This window comes from Arvicanthis niloticus, chromosome 22 (assembly GCF_011762505.2).
Source record: "Arvicanthis niloticus isolate mArvNil1 chromosome 22, mArvNil1.pat.X, whole genome shotgun sequence".
Taxonomy (NCBI): Eukaryota; Metazoa; Chordata; class Mammalia; order Rodentia; family Muridae; genus Arvicanthis; species Arvicanthis niloticus.
This window is the reverse complement of record NC_133429.1, coordinates 22,163,893-22,176,322: the sequence shown is the minus strand read 5'-3', so window position 1 is coordinate 22,176,322 and position 12,430 is coordinate 22,163,893.

Genomic DNA, 12,430 nt, shown 5'->3' with positions numbered 1-12,430 from the left:
TTTTCTGAGATAGTACTTGGTATTCAACAATACCTTGAGAAATTTCATGAGACTTTAACACAGCAGCTCTTAATCTGTAGGTTGAGTCCCCTTTGGCAAACCTCTGTTTCCCAAAATATTCATATTAGGATTCATAACAGTAGCAAAATTACAGTTATGAAGTAGCAATAAAAATGACTTTATGGTTGGTGTTCATCACAGCATGAGGAGCCGTAGTAAAGGGTTGCAGGGTTAGGAAGGTTGAGAACCACTGCTCTAACAGTTTCTGAATCATTAAAGGAAGACCTTAAGATTTGGAACTATAAAAAAACTGGGTACTATTGCCTTCATTGCTTGAAACTACGTATCCACTTACATTCTTTGAATTATTCGACCGAACAAGATACTCTGCAAGGTGATGGTCTTTATAAAAGTGATTTCTTTGACGCAAACCTTTCTGAATAAAAGCATTTAAGCTTTCTTTCCTGTTACAAGACCCTTCTGTGCAGCAGCTAACATCAATTGACAACAGCTTTGCTCAGGTGAGGCAGTTCAGTCTTCATGATAGCAGTGTGAAAGAAGTAGCCATGTTTTTTATGGTCACTTTGACAGAGAGAGAAATTTGAGATGGAAGGAGGTGAACTGACCAATGATTCCTAGCTCATGAATAGCAGAAACTGGCCAGGCAATCCAGCACAGAGCACAGCAAATGATGTTAGACACTGTGTGTATTTCACTATCGATTACCTCAACTGGCAATACTGCCTGAAACACAACAGTCGACAGAACTTTCAAAATGGCCTCCAACGCACTAGCACCTACAAGTGCATGCGCATGCGCGCTAGATCACGATTGTCTGATGGTTCAGCGCGTTTTTGGCAATTGTGTGGCTGTTGTTCTTCTGACTTGGGTTACAAAGACGTTTAACAAAGCTCCCATAAATAAGAGACCGAGTAAATAAAACATCTCATATTTGTACTGTTACACTAATAAGCTTAATAACAATAATCCAAAAAACCATCTGCAATCATAAAATCAAAACTTCGTTACCATTTCAATGCAGTTACTGCAAATCCTCAGGTTAGCCAGTACGCCAGCTGTGTCCTGGTGCTTCACAACACAAAACAGCAATTCATTCCAAATTACCACTCTCTGTTAGTGACTCTTGCTCCTTGGCTCCTTTCCCATACACTCCTGCTGTTCTCGGGCCTATTGTTTCTCCTCTCTGGGAGCTTTTTGCTTCCTGGGAAAGCTTGAAGGATCGTCTTGTGAAAAACCAGGCTAATCTAGCTTTTGGTATTCCCATGTCCTCCAGCAATTGGACACTCTCAACTTTCCCTTTGCTCATTGGCATTTCACCAACAAATTCTGCAAGGTGTTTAGGAGACCTCTGCCAAAGAGGGCAATTGGAATTCACAAAACTTTCGTTGTTTCCTGGCTTTGTGAAGTGAACTAGTCCAAGATACAGATAATGAACTTCCTTCTCTCTGTAGGGGCTGTGGATTTGAGAACATCCCCCACCCCCATCCTTCCTGCCATGGGCCTCTAAATCATCAAATTCCATATCAAATTACACAGAGCTTCCCTCTGAGAGTTTATGGTCTAGGAACAGCAGGTTGAAAACCAGATTGGGGGGAAAAATGAAGGTTGTTCTTTGAGTCAAATGTTACACATATACTGGCTCATAGAAACTTTATACCACTTAAGAGTTCTGCTTAATAGGCAGTTTATTTTTATGCTGCAAAATACTTATCTATTCTCTTTCATCTGGAGCTTAAACTTTGCAATCCTCGAGTACAAACGAAGGGTTGAAATGAGAGTATATTTGATCTTAGTTTTACTGGCATGCAAGATTTCAGGAAAACATTGTCCTTCGAAGTAACTCTTTCAGTGCAGAACATAAGCCAAGAAATTTAGTTCTTCTGAGAAGATGGAGCCCCCAAATTCTTATACTAGGCAATTTAATTTATGTGTGTGTGTTAACACATTCTATGTAAGTACACTGTCGCTGTCTTCAGACACACCAGAACAGGGCATCAGATCCCATTAGAGATAGATGGTTGTAAGCCACGATATGGTTGCTGGAAATTGAACTCAGGACTTCGGGAAGAACAGTCAGTGTTCTTAACCACTGAGCCATCTCTCCAGCCCCAACACTTTCTATTATGCTGTTATTGTGTATGTTATTGTGTGCAGATGACTATACGTTATTTTTCAGGTATCCTGGGCATTTCTTTGTAAAGCATCTTGTCAGATCTGTATCTGGGAGACTTTATGGAGCAGGAAGGCATCCTCTTGGAGCTGGGGGCTCACTTTGATGAAGAACGTCCCCCTTGAAATCCAGACTAGACCAGAGGCTAACCCTAACAGCACATACTGCAAGTACCTTAACTCTTTGAGGATATACCTCTTTGACATACCAAGCATCTTTCCTAAGCAGTCTGTTAGAGAGAGTTATTACACCAAAAACAAATGGTAAGAAGATAGAAGGCTCTGTTAGGTCCATATGTATAGAGATAGCTGCTGTAGAAAAGTGGTAATAAACGTAACAGTTGACTAATTTTTATAGATTGAGCTCATTAAACTTAATATCAAGGGCTAATTTAAATATTAGACTTTTTTTTTTTTAAATCAAGAAGTATAGACAAGTTGACTGATTATAAAAGTTAAAAGGTGAGGATAAAATATTGTGTTGTGGAGCTTCTTTCTTCACCAATAGCTCCACATAATCTTCTCTTTTTCAGATGGTAAATGGTGTGACCTGGGTTCAAGTTAGGAAGACACAATGACACCTGTTGACATAGTTCATCCACAGATCCACATATTGTCAGTTATAGAAATCTAATCTCTAGAAATAGACTGTGGATGAATGCAGGCGTTCTTTTTTTTTTTGTTTGTTTTGTTTTTTGGTTTTTTTTTTTTGTTTTTTTTGTTTTTTTTTTTTACATTTTTTTTCTTTTTATTAGATATTTTATTTACACTTCAGATGCCATCCCCTTTCCCCATCCCCCCCCTTAGAAAACCCCTATCCCATGCCCCCTTTTCCTTTTTGCATTTATACATTTTTTTAAAAAAATGTTAATCATAAGCGTTATAAGTTTGGAATTGTTCAATCAGAGGTGTAACCCACTGACCGACCTAGATATAACAACTATCTTTGACTGGTGGAGATACATGAATATTTGCCTCCCTGTCTCTCCCCTCTTTCTCTCTTTCATCACCTAGCTTCTCCTATCCTTCTTCTCCTCCTCTTCTTACTCCTTTTCTTCCTCTCAGTACTCCTCCTACCTTAGCTCCTCCTACACATCACCCTTCCTGTTAAAATGAAACTTTTCTCTCAAAATACAATTAGAGCATAATTATGCCAATTTGTACCAGTGAGGTACAAGATAGTCCTAATACCCAGTCCATCATTTTGTTGACTAACCAGCACCTCTGTCATCTATCCTAACTAAAACATTTAGTTCTGAACCTGGCTTTAGGATGAATGTCAGCTGATGACCATCCACTCAAATCTTTTCTCTTATGGTAAATAGCTATAAGTTTTCAACCCTGTCAGAAATCCAGAATGACTGAGTTAACTATAATTGTGGGAAGCACAAAGCATAGCTTCTAAAACTTAGCCAATTTATAGAGACCTCTGAACACCTGAAAAGCCCCTATACTACCGAACGTTGGAGCATCAAATCTTCAGCCTTCTGGCCCAGAATCATCTGACAGACCTTGGTGATGCAGGATTATTAAGGACTGATTACTCTGTCTAGGCAGATATAATCAGTTGACTATTGAATGCAGGCGTTCTTTAGCAACACAGCTCAATGTGCTTGGTTGGCCAACTTGCAGCAGCTGAAATGATGGTTTTTATGAGGTCCGTCTGAGAAAGCCGTGGTCCTTTTGGAGACATCTTTATCAATCCTATTAGCTATTAGATGATATTTTCATGATGTGTGTGAACTCTAAGAAATAAGATTCAAGCTAAAGAAAGCTAAAGGGCTGGAAGGATTTATTTTGAATTTTCTTTATGAACCCTTGCATTGTTTTCTGCAAATATCACCTTTAAGATAGCACTGCAAATCTGCCTTTTTTTCCCCCCATGGATTTTTGGTAACTGACTAGATCCAACATATGCCACTCATAAAATGGAATGGTACATCTTATGATTCTGAACACCAGCTGTTCATGCTTATACCAGAGTCAGCATCGTATAAGACATGGATTCTGGGAGGAAGGAAAATTTGAATAGACAATGAGCCACAGATTTAGTGGCTCTGTCATTTTACAGGGTCTGACATTCACCATTTGTACATATAAGATAGAAATTATAAGTTAGTTACAGAACTGGTTATTGTCTTATGAATGACTGTTCTTTGCTAAGGAGTGGATACAGAGAGAAGGTGTCGTGGGGAGGATCTGGGAGGAGTAGAAAAGAGGAAACTATAATCAAGATATATAGTATGAGAAAAGAATGTATTTTCAATAAAAGGGAAAAACAATAATAAAATATTTTATGACAATAAATATAAATATATAATACAATACATTATATGTATAAAATAAATACAAAGATAATAATACAAAATTTTAAATTACTTTTTACTATTATTATTAGAATAGTAATAATTCAAGTAATAGCCTCTTATTTGAAACAAGCCTTCTATGAAAAGCCCTCATAATATATATACACAGATACACAAAAGTTCATTTTTGTTTAGAAAATATTTGTATACTAGATATATATTAAACTTCTGTAGAGACCTGACTTTATTTTATACAATGTATACTGAATTGACAAAATAAAAATCTATATTACCTATATTACCTATCCATATTAATTTGAAGGCCTGAATACTGTTAGGTATAAAAGTAAAGCGAGATGATTGATTCTTTTTGAAGAAAGCCTTGACTAAAGAAGTAAATAATATTATGCCCTATAAGAGAGAAGATCAGATTCAAACTTCTTAGTTTTCAGAATTACATCTGACAGGTCTTTCTATAGCTTTCTATATATTCCTTTCTTGATTTTTCTCTCTCCATATATTTGTGTCTCTTCCCTAATACATATAAACTCTGAAGTAGAACCAGGTCAATCCATATAATGCCATCTCCATGTGTATGTTTAGGGTTGACCAGTTGTCCCGAGACAACCAGTAGGTGTGTTCTTTCCTAGTGAAGCCTAGCTAACCTCGTCTCATTTTCCCTCAGTTGCCTATTGTTCTTCATAAAGGGTTGAGGTTGTGTGGTCTTTTTGCTATCCAGCTTGACATGTTTATTGGTGTCCTCCTTATTGAGTTCACGACTGGGCAGTTACATTGGTGAGAAATTATGGGTGTAGCTTCTGATATTGCTAGGAGACACAGTCTCAAAGCAAACTCCCCGAGCCTCTGATACTTACCGTCTTCCTGCCCCCTCTTCTGGAAATGTTCCCTGTCCCCTAGGAATGGGAGTGTTTTGTGGTTGTATCTACTGGGACTGAGCTCCACAAACCTGCATTTTGATTGGTTGTGGTTTTCTATACTGGTCTCTATGGCAAAGAAAATTTCCTTGAAGAGAGGTGAATACACTTATCTGTGGTATGAGAACAATTGTTTATAGATTATTATTAGGGATTGTACTGGTTTAGCAAATTAGTGGTTGCAGAGTCTCCAATAACCATGACTTCTAAGATTTTTTTTTTTTTTTGATGAAGTTCCAGACTGGCCTTCAAATTAAAATCTTCCTGTCTCACTTTATTCAGTCTTGAGATTATAGGCGTATACCACCATGCTTGGTGCTTCACATTCAGTCTTGATTTATACCCTTAAGATAGGCAGTGAATATTTTTTTTCTGAACACTTTTCCCTATGACTTCTGGATGAGCAGATTTCTTTAGAGTAATCTCATTGTCCAAAGGCCAGTTATGTCACAACACCATCGAAATGCCTTTGGGTAGCTAGTGATGATTTATCCTAATTCGAAAGTCTTTCTCAACTTTTCTGTAGCAGAGAGAAAGACTACATTAACAATCATTATAAAAATAATGGGAACATGTAAAAATGCCAAAAACAATTTGGAAATTGGGGGTGAGGGTGGAATTGGTAATGGGGTCCACAAGAGGGAGAAAGCACAATGAGAAGTGGTATGATTAAATGCATAAATGCAGTTTATTGAAACATTTCAACAAAATGAGTCTCATCGTTCATGTCGTTGGGGGAAATTGCCATTTTGTTCTGGATAGAATTCCTATTTTTGGAAACTGAAAATTTGCTAAAATAGTACATTCATCCAAAATTAGCTTGTGAAATCTTGCAATAAACAGCATCTCCAGATCGTGGTCAAAATGGCATTTTGAATGGATATTTGGTGACAAGATGTCTGACATAGGTTCAAGTACAATTATGAAAAGGTCTTCCATTTATCCAGCATTTTGTTGCCATCTTTTGCAAATTTAATGTCATATCATACTGAGCTGTTATGAGCCAAAATATAATAAGTTTTTGTGTCTGGCAAGGACACCTAGCTTCTCTACTTGAGAACCAAGGATGGCAGCCCTAAAAAGTAATATGTGAGATTCTTTTCAGGAGCAAAACATTGCTGATGCTATGATTGATCACTAGCCTCACAACTTACCTCATGAAAGGAAATGGGAACTCAAAGACATGCCCGTGGCATTTAAACCATGTCTAGTAATGACTAAATGAAGCAGTATGGGTTTAAGAGGGGGGAAAAAAAACAGAACAGAAACGACAGAAAAGAATCTAGAAACAACAAGAACGGTGGTAACAAACCCCAGCAAGCAAAGCTTTCTAGTACAGTGTGTGGCATGTAGTAAGTGTTCATTTTGTTTCCTGATATTGGGCTGGAATTTAGGACATTCCCTTTCCTCTGTGGAGATTATAGGTGCGTGGTTCCACATCTGGTTGTTTCTAGACATTAAAAGAAAAGATTTTTTTTTTTGATCAAATTGATGTGTTTGTTTGTTGACTGATCGGTGTGTGTGTGTGTGTGTGTGTGTGTGTGTGTGTGTCTAAGGACTCACTTCTTAGAACTTGGGTTGTCAGAATTGACAGGAAGTTTTCTGAGTCATCTCAAGTCCTGACTTGATGGTGGGGGGGGAGGGCGGGGGTGGAGAAGGGACAGATAAAGAGAAAGGAGAAGACATCTAAGAGAAGACTAGGGTTGTGTGTGTGTGTGTGTGTGTGTGTGTGTGTGTGTGTGGTCTCTGTATCAAGGAGGGAACATCATTTACCTGTCTGGATTCTCACAAAGCACAGGCAGGCTTGTCACATGACCACATGCAAGTTTCTGCTTCCTCCAGCCCAATTTTAGTGTGTGGAGAAAGCAAAGCCTAACTTCTCTAATGGAAATGGAATCTTTCATTGCTTTAAAAATATCATTTTATTTATTTATTAGTTTTGCAATGCTAGGGACCCAATACACGACCTCAGACATGCCAAACAAGTGCCCTGCTGCTGACTTTCATCCCAAACCCTGTTCTGTGAAACAACAGCTTATAAAGTTAGGATTTTGCAGCTTTATTCAGCACTAGATGATTGGGGGGAAAAAGAGAGAAAGGAAAAGACATGACTGCTCCTACGTATGGTGGAGGAGAAAGTTTACTGTAGATAAAAGGGAGACATAGCCAGAGGCAGACACAAACCAGCAGAGTCTAGAGTGGTCAAGACCCTGAACCTTGTTTAGTGAGGGAGAGGGGAAGAGAGAGAGGAAGCAACCAGGTGCTGCAGCGCAGAGGTCAAAGGTACCAAAAGGGGGCAAGTAACTAAAATGTCTTGAATATACAGGGAAGAGCCTCTGGTGGAAGGACAGCCCAGCCCTTGAGTTGGAGAGGTCAGGGTATCTGCTGGGCAGCCATACAAAGTATGGCAGCCATACTTTGTAACAGGTAGGGACTGAGGGATGCTGGGAGAACCTTGCCAGATTCTCTTGGATATGTTAAATAGGCACTCGAACCTCTTGTCATGGGCTTAAAACAGCTGACAGCTGACGTGTGAAACGAATGAATGGTGATTTTTTTTGTAGATCATCTTTAAGCTGAGTACTTACTAGACAGAAGCAGTGAGTAGAGTTCCTTCGTACCTAACAATTATACCTAAGTGGTCTGCTGTGTCTTTTCAGTAGACAGAATCTGTTGGAAAATTATTTGGGCTATTTTTAACATTTATAGAGTTCAAGGTAAATCCCAAACAGGGTTATAAATCACAGGAATTTTCAAGCCTATACGACCCCTGATCTTTTAAATGATTCCAAGGAGTTCCAGGCCTCCTTGAAGTCAGATCTGACTTGAGTCATTTGAAAACTTCTCACTCAGTTCCTGCCTTGAAGAGAAGCGGAAGCCATGAGTCAGTTTCTCTGGTTACCGTGGAGACCGAGTCAACAGAGAGAAAGCACTTTATAAACAGCAATGAGATTACTTCCCTAATAATAAAACCTTCAGTTGTGCTTCCCCTATGAAAGATTCAGGTAGTGTGAGGGCTTACGGTAGTGTGAGGCAGCCTTGCTGTTCTGTGTGACCAGAGTTTATCCTGTAAAATGTTCAGGCAAGAGAAGTAATGCTGTGTAATGACACCTGCAAATTTAATATCACACTGAGCTGCTATAAGAGGTCACAAAATAATAAATCTCGTGAGAAGCCTGAATGGTATGGAAAGGCCACATAAAGGAAGACTTGGTGCTTCAGTCAGCAAGCCCTGGGTAAGCTTCTGCCAAGTGAGTATACACCATTTTGGATTTTAGTCTAGCTTGGCCACTAAGAGAATACAGATTCAAGTCAGGGACACAGAGCTAAGTACTGCTTAGCAGAGGCCAATCGATGTCTTTTATTATTAATAACAAAGGAATAATTGTGTCTATTATAAGCTACTAAATTTTGGAATAAACGATCACATGCTAAATTCAAAAACATTAAGCCTGATGACACAAATTTGTAAGATGTCTGGCTAAGGGTTACCTGTGTTTCTGAAATACAAATCCATACGCTCACACACCCACATGTGTGGGTTTTTGTTTGTTTGTTTGTTTTCCTTAATTTTTGGACTGAGTAAAAGTCAGAACAGTAACTGTATCCTCAAAAGGCCCCGAAATACTCAGATAACTTGAAAAATATGATACTAAAAAGTTGTAAAGACAATGATTGGTGTCAGAAAGAAGAGAGAGAGAGAGAGAGAGAGAGAGAGAGAGAGAGAGAGCGCACTTGTGTGTGTTTGTGTGTGTGTGTGTGTCAGGGTTGTATTGGTTTCATCTGGTCACTGTATTATGCCAGGACACCCTAGGGGAAGCTCTTGGACTTCAAAATTCTGCCCAGATTCTTTTTGAGTTGCACGAGAAAGCTTCATTCTTTTATTATTTTCATATTGAATTAGAAGCTCTTTTACATAAATATAATTTTCTTCAGCATCTGTTGATTTTTTTGGACCATGAAATTTAGCAGGAAATTAAAAGCATGAAGATTTGCATAGCATAATGCTGAGTTATGCAAGTTTGAAATAGGTCTTTATCTAATTCTGTCACAGAAATCTGTTTTTTAGCAGCAGAAGGCTCGACAAGCTCACATTACTCATGTTCGCGTTTGCGAATGCCACCTCACTCTCCTCCCAAGATGACTCCATGGCTCACCAGTTTGAACAGCCAGTAGAAGATACATTTGCCAACAGCCTTGGTTGGATGCCAGCTGCTGGGGGCTGCTATGACTTGCCTCGGACAGCTTGACTGAAGAGGACAGCTTGACAGGGAAGTAGCCAAGCAGGGATGGAGTCAAGGTCGGGAGATAAAAGAGGAGGCTCTAACCCTGGTGGGCGCATAGTCCATCTTGGAATACAGAACCGGCTACAAGGCCAAGCATTTAAAGCGAATCATTCGGAAACATTGAATTGTATCGGTCCTCCATCTTCTGTCCATCTTATGAAGCAATACAGAGACCCACGAAGTGCTTTCCAGAATGCTAGGTGGTGCTTGCTATGCTTATAGCACACCTCACAGAAAGGGGTTCTACAGGCCTGTGATCAAATACCAGTGGCTCAATTTCTGGTCTGAAGTTGTTCATAGATGTTCTGGTGTAGACAGGTTGAACATTTAGCCCCCCCCCCCCCCCCACTTTTTTTTTTCTCTATACTTGTTCCCTGGGTGTGACTGAGTCCCTCTTAAAAGCTCAGTTTAAATACTTCAAAGAAGTATCTATTTCTCAAAGGCCTGGGCTAGTACTCTTCAGCTCACCATTTGACTGAAACCATCTACAATGCTAATTTTTTGGCTTTGGAGCCCCAGGAATCTCTTACATATCAAAACAGACCTGGCCTCCAGGTTCTTCTGTGCCTCAGTTACTACCTGGCATTCCCTGGGCTCCCAACCTTGAAAGTTCCAGCCTTGGGGCTGCTGGGCTACCCTTCCCCCAGAGGTTACTCTGTCTCTGTCTTTGTCTCTCTCTCCCTCTCCCCTTCTTCTCCTCCTCCTCCTCTGTCTCCTCCTCCTGCTCCCTCTCTCTCCCTCCCTCCCTTTTCTCTCTCTCTGTGCACTCACCCTTTCTCTCTTTCTCTCACAGCCACCTCCCCGTGGTGACTTTCCTGGCCTCAATCCTTGGGGCCATCGAAGAGCAGCTTCCCAACAAACCTGTCTTTAATCTAATCTAATCTGGTTTGAACTGGTTCATTTCACCAATGGAGAAATAACCTTTCACCAATAATTGTGTTCTTTTAATGAAAGCCCTCATTTCAAGTTGGGTGACATGGCAAATGCCTGTAATCCTAACAGGTCTGAAGCTGGGGGTGTGTAGCCAGTTTAGGCTACAAGGTGAAATCCTGTCCTGTAAACACTCTCATAAACAAACACTCCTTCAACCGAACTCCCCATCTTGACACTTGTTGCAAAAGGGGCGAACAGATATTTGTGTGTGTGTGTCTAGATAAGAGCTTTACTCTTAATCAAGAGGGTGTGCTTTGAAGAGCGAACACACTGAGAAAGGTTTTTATTTTAACTCTGAGAGTGACTGTGTCCTTCCCATCAGCTGGGGTCCAACCTCACAGTCTTCTTCAACGGTTACACCCAAAATGAAGGAGGAAGTGGGCAAGGATCATTGTTCCTAGAAAGTAGCAGGGGTCCTTTTTGTAAACAAAGGTTTTATCTGTATGAGAGATTAAACATTTGCATAAAAGTCTTTCAAGGTGGTGGTGGGGAGAAACAAAGATTTGAATTCGATGTGGTAAATGCAAGTTTTAACAGAAAAACACAAATTTATTAAATATTTCTTACAAATCCCTCTTCTTGTTCTTAAACATTCTTTCCTTTAAACTCACTAAATTTTGGGGCTCTCTTTTTCTGTCCCCTCTTAGAGTTATCAAGTTCAACAGGGAAGAAGTACCTGTGGTAGTTGATTTAGGTCAAAGAATTAATTATCCTGGCTATTTCATCAACATGGTTTATGGTGAGCCCACTTTTTAGGCATGGTCCTTTGGACAGGAGATCGACCTGGCCCTGTTGACATATTAGGCCAGCACCCAGGGCCTTATCTTCTCTTGAGCAGGAGAATTTTCTCTTAACAGGTTTTCATTGCTGCCTTAACATTCTGCCTCTCCAAAGAAGTAACCTTAAAATAAGTTAGGAACTAGATCAGAGATCAGAGCTACCCAATTTTTTTCAGTATCTTTTGCCTCTGGCAAGGTTGATGCTGCAGCCTAAAGAGCTAAGAGACATTTCTGGCTTTTCGTCAAGAAAGAACCTGTTTACTTTTCTTCATCCTAAACTACCTAGCCAGTTTCTTTCTATCTCTTGTTCTTATCACTCCTCCTCCTTCTGAAGAGGTAATCCCAACTGTCATGAAATTGGGGTGCTGACTGACCTGGCTTCTTACAGTTAAATTTGGGGTGTTAGATGCAACAGTTTTAGAGAATCCCCCCTCCAAAGAAGGTCTTATCTAAAAGACACCAACTGTCAGATACACGATGACAAGTCCTTGGCTTGTGCCTAGATAGAGAGTTTAAACATCCATTAATCAAATTCATCAAAGTCCATTAGAATCTCTTTATGGACTCACAAGAGCCCCCATCTAATTGGGCTCCTCAGGTTTCTTTAGCCTCTCTAGAAACTTGGGCTACACACCTAAGATGGTAGGCGGCTAACTGCTCTCTGCCAGATTCCTGGCCTGGAACGTGTGCCAAACTTCCCACATAAGGAAACATGACCTGTAGTCACGTAGATCTAGAACAAAGTTCTCCATGCTAATGAGGCCTGAAGGTTTAGCCAGTAAATTCCCCTTCCCAGACACTCCTCCCTGCAAAAACTATTTAATCTCGAGTCCACCCTGAAGAAGTAACGCATCCATTTTTCACAATGAACAACCAACAAACTGTTTGGAACCAAGGGCTGCGTCTTTCATCTACCACCGCCATGGGGAGCATGGAGAAGGCCTTCCCCTAAAGAGCTAGAGCTTAAGTCTCCTGGAGAAGGTCTCTCTACCGTTCAGGAC